Consider the following 17,453-nt stretch of genomic DNA (forward strand, 5'->3'; position numbering starts at 1 on the left):
TTTCCATATGGCTGCACCAATTTGTAGTCCCACCAGCAACATATGAGAGTGCCCTTTTCCCCACATACTTGCCAACACTTATCACCAACACACAGTATTTTTAATAGCTGCCATGACTGGAGGGAGATGAAATTTTAGAGTAGTTTTGATTTGCATTTCTCTAATTACTAGAGATGATGAACATTTTTTCATACATTTGTTGATTAACTTTCCATCAGCTTCTGAGAAGTCTCTGTTCAGTTCTTTGGTCCATTTATTGATTGGGTTATTTGTTTTTTTTGAAGTAAGATTTTTGAGTTCTTTATCTTTCCTAGAGATTAGCACTCAATGTTATGCACATGTGGTAAAAAGTTGCTCCCATTCTGTAGGATCCCTGAAAGAGCATTCTTAAACAGACCATTTATAAATCTAAAATCCTTGCAACTCAAGTTGATTCTTTGTCTTTAGGCTTCCCTTTAGATCAAGAAAAGTACAGGAAGCTAAATGGTTGTCTGGTCTACAATGTTAACCAACCTCCTAATTAGATGTTTTCACATATTAAACCATTGTAACTAAATATCACAATATATCCTATGCTAAATTCCATCCTATAGTAAATTATCAAAGGAGGGTTTAAGTTATTTGAAAGAGCAAACTTCTCATTGAGTACCTAAATTGGGACTTTATTTGGGAGTTATTAGCCCTAAAATCAAAACACAGAATAGAAAATATACTTAATTTATACAATTTATATTCCAAAAATATTGCTGGTAATTCATAAAGTATTCAAAATTGGTTATGTGATTTAATTTTTTTTAAGAAAGTTTTTACACTTACCTGAAAATGTAAAGAACAATTCATTTTGTAAACCAGCTCTTTGCATTTTAACACGATGGCATTCAGATTTAAGTAAGGAAATTTCACATGAAAGGTCAAGAACCAATTTGCTTAAAATATGAAGAAGTTTCTTCTCAAAGGAAATATTATAGATACTATTGCAGGGAGCTGCATGGTACTGAGCTGTGAACTGATAATAATAATGAGGTTCACAATATGCTGTAGAAAATTAAACAGAGAAAGATACAATCTTGATTATTTAAATAATTCAAATACATACTGCAACTAATCATAATTTGGTGTAAATTCATATATGTAGCTACATTCATTTTTACTTAACAAATGCTTACCTAGCAGTTATTAAATGTCAAATACCATTACAGGAAATTTAAAAATAGTGACCCATTTAAATCTCTTAACATCATTTAAAATTGACATTGTTATAATACTCTTCATGAAGAAAATGAGGTACACAGAGATTATGTCACATGACTAATGTCTATGCTATCAAAAGAAAGAAAAGCAAATATTTTCAAGATGGTGGAACAGGAGAGGTTTTTTTTTTGTTTGTTTGTTTTTTTTTCCTGGCTGCTCAGTGGCATGAAACCAAGAAAGCAACTCAGCAGATTCTTAGAAAAGTAGGTAAAAAAATTTTAAAAATGGACTTTACCAGGAACTAATATTGAACATTCAAAACAGAAAGGGAACTCAGGAGGTTGGCTATAATAAAATAAGGAAATGCCAGGTGCAGTGACACACGCCTATAATCCCAGCAGTTGGGGAGGCTAAATCAGGAGGATCCTGAGTTCAAAGTCAGCCTCAGCAACAGCAAGGACTTATTAGCAAATCAGCAAGACCCTGTCTCAAAATAAAATTCAAAATAGGATTTGGGTTGTGGCTCAGTGGTTGAGTGCCCTTGAGTTCAATCCCCAGTATTAAAAAAAATAAAAGAAAGCAAGTAATCCCCAGCACCATTGCTGCCACTGGTGGTGCACTCAGAGAGCTTCCCAGACAAGCAAAGTGGAAAGATAAGAGAATTAAGTAAAGGAACCCACATTTTTAGGAGACCACTGGTGTGTCTGGGTATAGAGATATCAAAGTTCAAAGACACTACACATTAACTCAAAAAAGCACTCTGCACAATATCCTAGTGAAGAAAAGAAGCCACATCTCTCCAAGTTGCCTACAGAAAACAGGATGGAGCCATTCTGCAGGTGCAGTACAGAAGCTGATAGCATGGGTAGCTAATCCCTAACTACAGGACTGGAAAACCAATACCACATGACATAGAGAGTGGCTAAGTGACGAGGAGAAAATCAAACGTGGAAAAAATTTACACAGGAGAATACAGGTCATAGAAACCCATCCAACTTGACGCTGGTGGTTTAAAAGGCCAGCTGGGAGAGCTTCACCTATCAAGGAATTCAAAAGGATGGGGGTGGGAGTGATTGAGTTTAGAGATTAAACCTGAGAGACCAGTAATTTTGGAATCCAAGCATGACAGAGGGAACTAAGGACTGACTCCTACACTGCACAAGTGGAACCCAAGAGAGATTTCTGGGGTGGAGTCTCCCAGTGTGAACAAGTAACTGCTGGGAACTGGAGTTGAGCTGATTTAAAATCTTTGGACCAACTGACATTCAAGGAAGAACCTGGAAACTGACCAAGCTTAAACCCCACCTCCAGGAGCTCTACCAATCGGATCTTCTCTCTCACATTCCAGCAACCCCACCTTGAGGGTGAAGGAGTCATCACACTCCAGCCCACCCCACCTAACACTGCTGAAAAGGGAAACTGAGAATTTTCTGAATTCCAATGAAACAATTCTGTAAGTTTTCATCTCCCCCCCTTTTTCCTTTTATCTCTTTATTTGTGAACTGAATGATTCATGGTAATATATACATATTTGTTTCTTTTTTATCATTTCTAATATTTTGGGAAGAAGTTATTTTTCATGGGTCAGTATTTTGAGGACAAGGATTCTGAATAGTATACTTCAGTTTTGTTATGTATTCTTCTATTTTTATGTTTATTTATTTTATTTTACATACTTTTCTCTCACACTTATCTGTTTCCCTTCTCTTTCTCTCTTCTGTTAACAGTCAATCTCTACTGTTCTCTCTTTCAGTCCCCTTTAAGTTTTAACTTCAATTTTCTCTCTTCCTACTCAGAATCTACATATCCTACATTGCTTCTATTCTCTTCCTGTTCACCATTTGAAATTGTAAACCTTTTTGCAAACTTTCTGTTTTTACTGTGGGCAATAAATGATCACATCATTTCTGTTTACTGTGCCAATCAACAATGTATAGGTCATAGCAGTAACTATTTGGTTTAATGCTGTATATTGTTTAAATTGGTTATTATTATTATTCATTGGCTCCTAAACTGTGTAGTCTTCAGGGACACTGTAAGTCCACAGGATCAAAACTGTACTGCCTCAGATCCATACTTTTATATGGGTTGACACAGCATGAAAAAGCAAAGTAAAAAATCACCCCAAACAAACCAAAATACCTCAGTAACAGAATCCATAGACAACACAGTTGAAAATATGTCAGAGAAGGAGTTTAGAATGTTCAGAGTTAAAAACTGACATGTGAGGTAAGGACAATGTAAGGAATGAAATCAGAGAGAAAATACAGAAAGTGAAAGATCACTAAAATAAAGAGATACAGATTTGGGGGGAAAATCAAACAGAAATCCTCAAAATGAAGGAGTCAATAAACCAAATAAAAAATTCAATGAAAATTATCACCAGCAGACCAGACCACTTGGAAGACAGAGTTTTAGGCAATAAAGACAAAATATAAAATCTTGAAAGTAAAGTTGGCCATGGAGAAAAGATGTTAAGAAACCATGAAAAGAATATCCAAGAAATATGGGATTATATGAAAAGACTAAATTCAAGATTTATCAAGCTAAATGAAGGCTGAAATACAAACCAAAGCAATGTTCAATCTTTTCAATGAAATATCAGAAAATCCATAACCTTAAGAATGAAATGGAAATCAAATACAGGAGGCTTACAGGACTCCAAATACACAAAATTCCAACAGACCCACACAAAGGCACATTACTATGAAAATGCCTAACATAAAGAATAAGAATAGAACTTTAAAAGTTGCTAGAGAAAAACGACAGGTCACATTTAGAGGGAAACCAATCTGGATCTCAGCTGATTTCTCAACTCAGACCCCAAAACTAGAATGTCTTGGAATAATATATACCAAGCTCTGAAAGAAAATGGATGCCAGCCAGACTACTATACTAACAAAATTAAGCTTCAGAACTGATGATGAAATAAAAAACTTCCATGATAAGTAAAAGTTAAGAATTCACAACTAGAAAATGTGCACTAAAAAACATACTCAATAAAATATTTCAAAAAGAAATGAAAAGTAAAAGTGAAAACCAGCAGAGAAGGGAATTATACTGAAAGCATAGCCAAAGGAGACAATAACTCAAATTAAAAGCCAGAAATAAATAAAAATGACAGGGAATAAAAATTATTTCTCAATAATACCACTGAATGTAAATGGCCTAAACTCATCAATCAAATGACATAGATTGGCATATTGGATTTAAAAGCAAGACCCAACAATATTCTGTCTCCAAGAGACTCACCTCATAGGCAAAGACACCCACAGACTGAAGGTAAAAGGATGCGGAAAAAGGCATATCATTCACATGGATCTCAAGAACAAGCAAAGGTTTCTATCCTCATATCAGAAAAAGAAGATTTCAAGCCAAAGTTAATCAGAAGGGACAAAGAAGGATATTCCATACTGCTTAAATGAATTTTAAATCAAGAAGATATAACAATTGTAAATATTTATACCCAAAATGATGAAACATCTACATTCATCAAACAAATCCTTTCAAGTTCAAGAATCAAATAAACCAGATACAAGAATACTTGATAAGTTTAACACACCTCTCTCATCACTACACAAAAACTAAAGAAAGGAGCTATAGAAATAAAAATATAATTAATAATGTACACATAACATATATAGATATTACATAAAATATGTATCTTATAATATATCTTATATATTATCATTATGATATATAATATATATATAGAGAGAGAATATATAGAATGACTAAAGATACTCTTACTGGCAGCATATATATATATAATTTTCTAAAATAACCATATCTTAGACCAAAATGCAACTTTTACAAAATACAAAAAAATAAAGAAATACCTTGTATTCTATCATATCATAATGGAATGAAATTAGAAATCAACAATAATATACAAAATGGAAACAACTCTAAAATCTGAAGACTAATACACTATTCATTGATCAATGGAGAGCAGAGAAAACAGGAATGAAATTAACAAAACACTTAGAGGGAAATGAGAATAGCAGCAAAATATGAAAATCTATTGACACTATTAAGGCAATTCTAAGAGGAATGTTCACTGCATTTAACTTGTTCATTAAAAGAATAGAAAGTATCCAGATAAATAATTTAACTTTACATCTCAAAGGCCTAGAACAAAGAACAAATCCACAACAAAATTAATAGAAGACAGATAATAAATAAAATCAGCTGAAATCAATGAAACTGAACCAACTACAACAGCAAATGACAATTAAAAAGTACCAAAGAAACAAAAAGTTAGTTCTTTGAAAAAATAAATAATATTGATAAACACTTACCCATGTTAACCAAGAGTAAGAGGGATATAACAAATGATTAAAATTCTTGATGAAAAAGGAAATATAAACATGAAAACTACCAAAATAAAGATGAAAATCAGACAATAGTTTGATAATTTATACTCTAATAAAATGAAAAACCTTGAGACATCAATTTATTTCTAGAAACATATGATGTATGTAAATTGAATCAGGAGAACATAGAAAATTTGAACAGATAACATTTCAACAATGAAATTTAGGACATCATCAAAAGCCTAGCAACAAAGAAAAGCCCAGGATCATACAGAGTCTCAGCCGAGTTCAACAAGCCCTTCACAGAAGAATTAACACCAACCTTCCTCAAATTATTCCATGACATAGAAAAGGCGGGAACCCTTCCAAACTCATTCTATGAAGCTATTATCACCCTGATATCTAAAACAGACAAAGGCACATCAGTGAAAGAAAACTTCAGACCAATATCCCTGATGAACATAGATGAAAAACTTCTTAATAAAATACTTTGAAATTACATACAAAAACATATTTAAAAGATAGTGAACCATGCTCAAGTGGGGTTCATTCCAGGGATGCAAGGTTGATTCAACATACAAATATTAATAAATGTATTAACAGTCTTAAAAACAATAATAACACGATTATCTCAATAGATAGTAAAAAAAGTATTTGACAAAATACAGTATCCATTCACTAGAAAAATTAGGAATAGTAGGAACATATCTCAACATTGTAAAAGCTATATATATATATACACACATACATATATATATATATATATATATATATATATATATATTATAACAAAGGGCAAGATCATTGTAAAAAGAGAAAAATGCAAATCATTCTCTCTAAAATCCAGAATAATACAAAGATGCCCTCTTTCACCACTTTTACTCAATATATTACTTGAAACTCTAGCCAAAGCAATTAGACAAAAGAAAGAAAGTGATACAAATACACAAAGAAGAACTCAAATTATCCTTAGTTGCCAATAACATATACTCAGAAGACCAAAAACATTCCATGAGAAAACTCCCAGCAAATCAGTAGGATATAAACTTAACATCATTAAATCAATTATGTTCCTTCACAACAATGATGAACCAACTGAAAGAGAAATTAGGAAAACTATCCCATACACAATAGCCTCAAAAACAATGAAATATTTTGGAATCAATCTAACAAAAGAGTTGAAAGACTTCCACAACAAATACTAAAGAGCACTAAAGGAAGAAACTGAAGATGATGTTTGAAGATGGAAAGATCTCCCATGTTTATAAATATGCAAAATTAATATTGTCAAAATGGTCATACTATCAAAAGTTCTATACAGATTTAATGCAATTCCTATTAAAATTTCAATGATATTCTTCAGAAAAATAGAAAAAGCAGTCATGAAATTCATTTGGAAAAATAAGAGGCCCAAATAGCCAAAGTAATCCACAGCAAAAAAAAAAAAAAGTGAAGCAGGAGGCATCACAATACCAGACCTTAAATTATACTACAGCACTGTAATTACAAAAAAGCATGGTATTAGCACGAAAACAAACATGAAGGTCAATGGTAAAAGAAAGAAAACAGAGAAAACCCCACATAAATACAATTTTATCTCATATAAGACAAAAGTGCCATAAAGATACATTGGAAGAAAAAAAAACTCTTCAATAAATGGTGGTGGTAAAGCTGGAAATCCATAGGTAGCAAAATTAAATTGAACCCCTCTCACCCTGCACAAAATTCAACTCAAATTGGACCAGGGACCTAGGCATTAGACCAGAGACCCTGTGCCTACTAGAAGAAAAAGTAGGACCAACTCTCTCATGTTGGCTTAGGGACCAACTTCCTCAATAAGACTCCTACAATGCGGGAAGTAAAATCAGGAATCAATAAATGGAATGGATTCAAACTAAAAAGCTTCTTTACTGCAAAGAAAAAAATCAAGAACATGAAGAGAGAGCCTACAGAATGGGAGAAAATCTTTGCCAAAATCTTTCCCTTTGAATGAAGGGAAAGGAGGAAAGATGAGAATAGTTTCAATAGTTATGCACCTCAGACAGAGCATAAATCTTCAGAATATATAAACAATTCAAAAAACCTTATACAAAAAAACCCAAATAAAACAATCAATAAATAGACAAAGGATCTAAACAACCACTTCACAGAATAAGAAACACAAATGGTCAACAAATATATGAAAAATGTTCAACATATCTAGCAATTAGAGAAATGCAAATTAAAACTACACTGATTACATCTTACTCCAATAAGAATGGCAATTATCAAGAATACAAGTAACAATAAATGTCAGCAAGGATATGGGTGGAAAGGTACACTCAGACATTCTGATGGGACTGAATATTGGTTTAACCACTCTGGAAAGCAGTATGGAGATTCCTCAGAAAACATGGAATGGAACCACAATTTGACCTAGCTATTCTACTCCTCATTTTATATCCAAAGGACACAACCACATCAGTGTTTATAGTAGTCCAACTCACAATAGCTACACTATGAAACCAACCTAAGTGCCCTTCAACAAATGAATGGATAAAGAAATGTGGTATATAAACACAAAAGAATATAACTCATCCTTAAGGAAGAATGAAATTATGACATTTGCCGGCAAATAGATGGAGCTTAAGAATATCATGGTCAGGGAAATAAGATAATTCAAAAAAAAAAAAAAAACAAAGGCTAAATGTTCTAATATACAGATACTAACTCACAATGGGGGATGAGGATAGAAATTCATTGGAGTAGACAAAGGGGAATGAAGGAAAAGGAGGAAGGATGAGAATAGAAAATACAGTAGAATGAACTTGACATAACATTTCTATGTTCATTATTGAAACTCTATATCATGTACAACCACAAGAATACTCAATGTACACATAAAAAATCAAAATACATTCTACTGTCATGTATCTCTAACAAGAACCAATAAAAACATTAAGAATATAACCTAGGGAGTCTTGCCCCAGAGTTTGTGCTCTGAACCACTATAATGTGATGCTCAGACTTAACATTTCTTCATCTTACAGTTATACAATTGCCAACACTTTTTTTTCAAGCCCATCCTCAAGTCTCACTGAAGAGATACAAGAAATATAAAAATGACAAGTAATCCATAACAATACCAAAGATCAGAAAGTTCACCTCAAATATAGAGAGCTCCAATGTTCTTCAGTCAACCAGAGGGGTGTCCCTGCCTGCTCCTGGCTTACACTGCTGAAGAAGAATTCTCCACTTACAATGAAGTGAATGCTGCCATTTTTCCACTATCTGACTTTTATTGTTGTTATTGTTACCAGGGATTGAAATCAGGGACACTTAACCACTGAGGCACATCCCCAGGGTGTTTTTTTTTTATATTTTATTTAGACAAAGGGTCTCACTGAGTTGCTCAGGGACTTGCTAAATTACTGAGGCTGGTTTTGAACTCAAGATACTCCTGCCTCGGCCTGAGCCTCTGGGATTACAGGCATGTGCACCAAGCTCCTACCTACTCGTTTAAGTTACACTATCGAAACTAGGATTCTATCTACTTTCTTAGTTACTTCTGTTTTTTATATAAACACTAGACAGCTTCTAATTGCTAAAGAAATATCCACTGGTTTCATCTATGACCAGGAATGAGAACCACACAATGGTCTCAAACAGCATATAGTAATAAAGAAACAAAATTACAAGAGCAACATAAAATAAGGAAGAGAGATCCAAGATAACTAATGTCAAACAAAATGAGTTCCAGAAGGAGAGACAAAACAGTGAAGTAATAAAGGAACAAACAGGAAAAATATCCTATAAACTAAAAATAAAGATGTTACCAGGAGAAAGAGGTTCATCAAAGAGTAAACAAGAACACTGAAAACAAAGAATATGCCTAGATACAAATCTTATAAATCTGTCACACACTGATTCAACTATAGCATAAAATAAATAATGCACACATTTATCATGTATATACATAAACATACATCATGATTTATAATATCAACTACATATAATGCATACAAATGTCACATGAAATAATTGAACACATGAAGTCAGAGCTGTAAACTAGAGCAAGTCTCATGATAACGCATGGAGACAAAGCAAGTGCCTCTCTACCTGTGGATTTTAAGAGCAACTTTTGCTTTCCAGAAATTTGCAACATATCAAGCTATTGCCTCAGGCAGAAGTCTGAATATAAAACAACATACTGTCAAAACATTCTCACTATCTCAAAAGTACTTTCTTCTGAATGCCTAGTGGAAGTCTACATAGACACACACAATAATACAGGATTATTTCATGTATATGAGTTAACAAGAAAGTAGAGGCTGTTTGTAGGGTTGGCTTTTGGCTAGTAAATATTTCCCTACACAGATGGATCCCCCCCACCACCATCATAAAACTGTTTCCCAGTTGAGGCTCTGAACACACCTGTCTGTCTTCTCAGAGGCTTGATTTTTTTATAGTTGGTAGGCACAGAATGCCTAGGCACCTGATTAGTTCCTAATTAACACTGGCTACTGAGATTCTACTGCATCTCTGGGCAGAAACATGGCACATGTTACTAGACTTTCACTACTGAAGAAAGGAGAAGGCTCCATGCAACCCCTCAGTGAAGGAGAGTGTAGGGATCTTTTACAAAGATTTCCTATGCCTCTTTACCCTTGATGATCCTATTGTTTATCTTTCACCTCACCTATGACACAACTATATGCTGTGTCCCTTACATCATTGTAAGGAATCAACTAATGTGCAAAGACTCCCCCAACAGCTTGTAAACTAAAATCCTCCAATTAAAATCAGAAAGTTTAGAAAAAAAGAAACAAGTCTAGAAGAAATGAAAATGATAAAAATGACATAAAAATCAATACATAAATTATATATTATAATTAGAAGAAACAGTATCTAAAATAGATGACAATGATTAAAATCTATAGCAGGTATCTTCAAAACTTTTTGTCTTATGTTCTCTTCACATTTTTAAAAATTACTGAGGATCACATAAAAACTTTCATTTGGGTTTTATGTATCAATATATACAGTACTAGAGATTAAAATAGAAACTTTAAAAATATATACTCAATAAAAGTGAAAATAAATCCACTAGATAACATAAAAACATTTTAGGACAATATCTTTTCAAAAACAGAGAGAAAATAGTATTGTTTTATGTTTTGCCATTTTTAAAGGCCTGGTTTCATATAATTCCACTATATTCTTAAATTTATTTCTGCGTTCAAGTTGATATATGAACATAAAAATATTTTCTTATACAGGTATATAATTGGAAAGAAAGCAATCTTTTCAGGTAACCATGAAGGTTCTTTTTTTGACATCACACACATTCACCAAGTGGGGGATTTCTTAAAAATTTGTTGGATGGTATAATCTGAAACCATATTAATGAAGTATCCATCCATTAATTTCTAGTACTTTGAATGAGTATTTTCTGCCCATGCAGGGTTTTGTAACATTATGTTCAAGCAATTCAAACACTATTGGTTCACTATATACAAAGCTTCCAAATACTGACCAATTCCATTAAACGAAGTCAAAAGAAGTAAAACTCAGCTGTCTTCACATATGAGGAAGCTGTCAAGCTCATGATGGTAGGGACATGGTTTCTAAAATTCTTAAAAAGTTAACTGTTATCACTATTAACAATGATGACCAAGATATCTGTTGTTGTTACACTAAAAATGGTTCTACATGAAAAAAGTGATGTGTATCTCTTATAATTACATAGGAGTTTTTCTTAAGAGAACATCATACTATAGTATTAAGATATGCATAGAAAAAGTGAAGAAACATTTATTCAAGAAAATGTAAAGTCAGAACAGTAATCATATGAAGCAAGTATTTGGGCCAAGAACTATTCCCTTTCTGCCCCTCAGCACAGCAGAAGAGATGATGATTCCATGCTAACTGGTATAGAGGAGAACACAGGGCTCTCTCTGACCCTAGCTCCCAGTTGGAGGATTATCTCCATGAAAGGCAGAAGCTGGCTCCATTTCTCAGGGCTCAAGGTGAGGCACAATATCATAGTGGAAGAGTGTGGCAGAGAGAAGCAGCTCACATGATGATCAGGAAGGAGAGAGGAAAAAGACTCCACTATCCAGGTACAAAATATATACCCAAAAGCTACACCCCCACTGCCCACCTCCTCCAGCCACACACTACCCTCCTTCATTTACCAATCAGTTAATCCCCATCAGGAGATTAATCCACTGATTAGATTAAGGCTTTCGTAGCCCAATCATTTCTCCTCTAAACCATCTTGTATTGTTGCACATATAAGCTTTTGGGGAATACTTTATATCCAAAACATAACACTACTATAACACATAACCACAAATTTAATTGCTTAAATAGCACAGTTATTATCTTATAGTTCTATAAAGCAGAAATCCAAACTGAGTCTTTCTAAGCTAAAATCAAATGCATTCCTTCTTTCTTAATTCTGTGCATTAACAATCAAACTTTTAGGAAAGGAATATACAATGTGCTACCTAATACTGATTTAGGAAATGGCAGTGTACTAGTAATCATGATACTTAGAATTTAAGAGTGGTACACAATAAATCAAATCACCATCAGAAAACATGATTTATACAGCCCCTACTTTCATTAAAAAACTTAAATGTATATACATCATGACATTCTCTTTAAAAAAAAAAAAAACAAAAAACTAAGCCCCATTAACTATTCTGTGCCCCAACCACATTAAACTACACAAAGTAAAATAAGCATGGCAGATTCATTTTAATTAAAAAAGACCAAAATAGCAATTTCCCTTTAAAACAATACTGTTAAAATATTTAAGTATTTTAAAACATTAAGGAATATTAATCCATGTTGGTGGTGCATGCCTATAATCCACCAGCTCAGGAGGCTGAGGCAAGAGGATCACAAATTCCAGGTAAGCCTCAGCAACTCAGTGAGGCCCTGAGTCACTTAGTGAAACCTTATCTCAAAATTAAAAATAAATAAATAAAAGGCCTGGAATGTACTTTAATGGTAGACTGACTCTAGGTTCAACTCTCAGTACCAAAAAGAAAAAATAAATAAATGATATACAATTAAATTCATTTCTTACCATATACAAGATATTTTAGTTGAAGATTTTTAACAATTTCTTCCACAGTAGGTTTATACTCAAGAAAACATGTGTAAACTCCACTCATAGCCTCCTCGAAGTTCTGAAATATAAGGCTTCCTGTGGATGTTACTTGTGCAGTGCTGTTTTCTAATAAAGCAATAAGATACAGTTGCTTAAATTACATAAGACAGGAAAAATACAAAACAGTTATTAAGCAGAGTCAAACCACCAAAATTTATCTACACAGTCATTAAAAGGAGTAGGGAGCAGAGCTAAACATTGCTTCAGGTACAGTGGGTGCCAGGCTGACCTTCTTAGTTTCAGATTTTCACTAATCAAAGTTCATCAACTGTGTGATTAAGACACTAACAATGTAATGAACATAATAAGTTCATAATTCACCCCTTACATTGAGCAGAGCACTATCATAAATATAGTATATATAGATACACAAATACATTAAATGTATATACATAAACATGAATTATATATATTATATACAAAATAAATACATAATGTTATTTTATATAGTATATATCTATATATACTATAAAATACTACATATTTTAAATGATGAATTATTTCTGACTTCAATAAGCTTACAAACTGTGTATGAAATTGATAAAACAATAGAAGAAAAGCTAACAAAATATTATCATTAATAAATATTTCTGTCACTACACAGAGTGTAAAGCAAAAATTGGGTTATAACCTTGAGGGATGAAAAAGAAAACATATAGAATATTAGATCATCTGACTTGCCCAAGGTCACAGAACAACAGAGGTGCAGTATTGGGAGTCAGAATAGGACATAAACTCCAATTTTGTTTCAACATACCTTATGAAGTATCACATAAGAAAAAAGCTATTATTGTAAAATGGAAAATAAATAAATGTGACTTTGAGGTATTAAGCCCTGGGTTTGAAGTCTACTTGTTAATACTGTTAACTACTTAATCTTGTTAACTACTTAATCTTTCTGAAGTACAACTCTTTCATTTGTACAATGAAGAATCACGATATTTGACAGTCTACGTAGAATTGTTCTATGTAACAATTATAATAAATATGAAGGTATCTGCAAAGTCTATACATTATCATTCAAGTAATATTTTATTCTGAAAGTTTATAACTACACTTTTGTATCAGAAACATTCTAGGTATTAAAATTTACCTAATAATTTAATATTCCATTCATTAGAATTATCTCAGGAAACGGATGTCTACCTTTTCCTATTTTAAGTAAATGATTAAATACTTGTAAATTTTAAGTTAAAAAATTCTTCAAATTAAGACAAAGATGAGTATTCTTAATGCTGCAATTTTCATTATTAATTAATTATATAAATACTGATTGAGTTTTTAGTACATGCTAAGCCTTGCTTCAGATATTGAAGGAGAAATGATGGATATACCCACCCTCAAGCAATTTACATAGAGCAATATGCCTTGAGAACTCCCATTTCTATATTCTGGATGAAGCTGAAAAACGTGATATAAATTTAGAATACATTTCTATTGTAATGCCTTTTTTCATGAATATCTTTTAATAAAAAATTACATATTAATGTTAACATGTTAACTCTCCTAAAATAGATTACAGAGCTTGCAGGTGTTTGATATCTATTTCAACAGACCAATCACCTCACATTAATACAACAGAAAGTGCCTGTAAATTTTAAAGAAATCATCAATGAGGTCATATATTTCTTGGCAATAATTTGAAATGAAAGTTTGCCACACAAAAAGTATCAACAAATGTATCAAAATATCTATTTAAATATCTACTACAAATGTTAAATACTATGAGTTACAGAAAACTAAGTAGCATTAAAACTATAATAAAATGCCATCTGACTATTAAAAAAATTAAAAATTACTCTTTCAAAAGATATCCAGAGAATGTCATATTCTACAGAAGGACTCATTCTATAATATTGCTTGTTAGTGATCATTTCATAGACCCTTAAGTGACTAAGTCTAAATGGAAATTCATGAACCCAAGTGCTATGTACTTGACATTGATAAGACAGTTTTGAGAACATATGCAGCAACAGATATTCAATATTAATGTTTCATTAGTTAGTAATTCTTCCTTTCTAGCGTATATAAAAATTCAGAGTTGAACTAGATCTCTAGAAGTCCATGTCTTAAAGCTCTAAAATTAACAAAATTTAAGCTAACTTAATTATAGCTAATTATTTTTGAAATAGGTTTATACTTCTGATTTCAGCTCAGAAAAGGAAAATGAATGTAATAGTACAAACCCATCGTTACAATAAGGAAAGACCAAGGAAAAGCTGCCAATTAACAGTTTTTCTTGATTTATAAAGAAATTGAGGTGGTAGGGCATATCTGAGAATAGATAGAGCTTAAAAGCAGAACAAAGATCTGAGCATATTTTTTCAGCTGCTACATAAATTGTGGTTATGGTTTAGATCCAAAATGACCCCACAAAGCTCATGCGTTGAGGAGTTGGTCCCCAATGCAGCAGGGTTCAGAAATGGGGTCTTGGGAAGATGACTAGATCATTATAACTTTGACCTCAGTGAATTAATTCATTTTTGATTCACAGCTTAATGGATTTTGGGGTGAAAGGGCTAACTTTGGTTATTAAAGTGACACTCAGCTTCATAGCTGCCATGAGATGTACAGCTTTGTTTCACCACATGTCCTGGCCATGATGCCCTACCTCACCTAAGGCCTACAAACAGGCCAACTGATTATGAATTGAAACCTCCAACACTGTGAGTCAAAATAAGTCCTTCCTCCTTTTAAGTGTCTGTGTCAGGCATTTTGTCATAGCCACAGAAATTTGACTAACATGGTAAGAAGATTCAGCCAAAATTTTTTGATAAGTTGTTAAAAGCCAAGTGAAGACCAATGTAAGAAAATGAACCCTCAAGGGATCACACACTAGAAAATTGTGCAATGTTATAAGTTTTTTATTCACAAACTCCTCCCATGCAAACAGAAAGATCAAAGGAAACAAGCTTTCCACAGGAGCTGGCTAGAAGAATGTAGGTTTTGCCAAAACTCTACCCACACACACTTTTCCCCACACCTCCTAATGGAATAAAGCTTTTAAATACAGAGAGAAACAAAACTGTTACCTACAGTGCTAGAGAAGCTTGTTGCAGCTCAAGAAACAGGAAGTAGGAAAAAATGTTTCAGCCTTGGCAAAAAGTCAGGAAGAAGTGCTAGGTCAGAATTACAGCTGGAGGAGGACCCAGAGCAATCATGAAGGCTAAATTCCCAAGAAATTGAGATCTTATGTTTGTCAAAGATTAAAACTGAATCAATTCAGAGAATGTCCCTCTTTCTGAATTATCAATCACTAATAAACATTTAATTTTTTTTTTAAAAAAAGAAAGCAGTGGAATAATGCTGGCAGGGCTGCAAGAAGGACTTTCTGGGCAACTGTCCAAAATAAGAAATCCAAGGAAAGATTACACACTGGAAAAAAATTCTAATGAATCCAACTATACCTTAAACATTTTAAGGGTATTTGAAGATTTCAATGAACTGAATACAGTCGTGGCAACAATCAATATCAAAGTCTGAAAACTTTTTACTAAATTAACACATCCCTAACATTAAAGGATGATTATCTCAAAGCAGAAAAATATCTACTTTCCTAGTCAAAATGTCCAACTTCAATAAAAATTGTCATATGAAAAGGCAAAAAAATTGGCACATTCACAAGATAACAAGCAATGCTAAGGACAAGACTTATTCATGGCATAGGTATAAAAATTATTGATGATTAATTTAAAATAATTAATGTGACAAAAGATATACTGGAAAACAGAGACAATATATAATATCAGTTAAGTAATTTTAGAAGAGAAATTCAAAGTACAGAAATGATTAATTGAAATACTAAAACTATACACTTATTCAAAGTGTTTATTGAAACACAAGGAGAAGAAAAAAAGAAAATATGAAATCTACAGTACTATATTAGAAAGGGTTGTGTAAGTGTGATAGAATATCAGGGAATTATAGAAGATGTGGTGGCACAGAATGGGGCCAAAGGTATTTGAAGACACAACAGTTGAGAATTTTCAAAAACTAATGATGTCAAACTACAGATCCAAAAATCTCAGAAAACACATGCAGAAAAATATAACAACCAAACAAAAATATACACAAAAGAATCAAATCACTGGGCATGGTGGTGCATGTCTATAATACCAGTAACTCAGGAAACTGAGAAAGGAGGTTTTCAAGTTTGAGGCCAGCCACACACAACAACTCAGTAATGCCATAAGCCACATAACAAGACACTGTCTCAAAATAAAACAATATGATATATCAAAGTGCATAAATGCATTATACTGTCATGTATAACTAAAAACAAATAAATTATTTTTTTTAAAAAAAGGCATGAGTGAAATCTCAGAAGGAGAAGAGAAAAATAATGGCAGAAGCAATAGTGTAAGAGATGACAATTTAGAAACGGCCAAAATAAAGAATTCTGTGTTTTTTGTTGTTGTTTTTTTTTGTTGTTGTTGTTGTTGTTTGTATTTTGACATTGAATTACTAAATAAAGGCTTAAAGTTTGAAAAAAATCCAAAAAGAAAAAAAAAATAATAATAAAAATAAAATAATAAAAAGAGCTGGGATGTAGCTCAGTGATGATTAGGTTTAATCACCAATACCACAAAGAAAAAAAATAGAATCAAATTGCCAAAAATGAAAAGCCAATGGTATTAGAAAAAAAAATATGATACATCAATCACAGAAAGACAAAGAAACACAGCAGATTTCTCATTAGAAATTATGCTAGTAAAAATAAGTGTCATCTTTAGAATGTTGAAAGAAAAAAAAAAAACTGCCAATCCAGAATTCTACCACCAGCA

General features: G+C 32.6%; 1 pseudogene; it reads right to left on the reverse strand.

The window, feature by feature from the left end:
- The window catches only part of LOC124081299 (zona pellucida-binding protein 1-like), a 60,884-nt pseudogene that overhangs the window by 23,137 nt on the left and 20,294 nt on the right, over positions 1–17,453 (reverse strand).

The sequence above is a fragment of the Marmota monax genome, unplaced genomic scaffold (genome assembly GCF_021218885.2).
Source record: "Marmota monax isolate L192 unplaced genomic scaffold, Marmota_monax_Labrador192_F-V1.1 WCK01_AAM20220418_F8-fsc01255, whole genome shotgun sequence".
Classification (NCBI taxonomy): Eukaryota; Metazoa; Chordata; class Mammalia; order Rodentia; family Sciuridae; genus Marmota; species Marmota monax.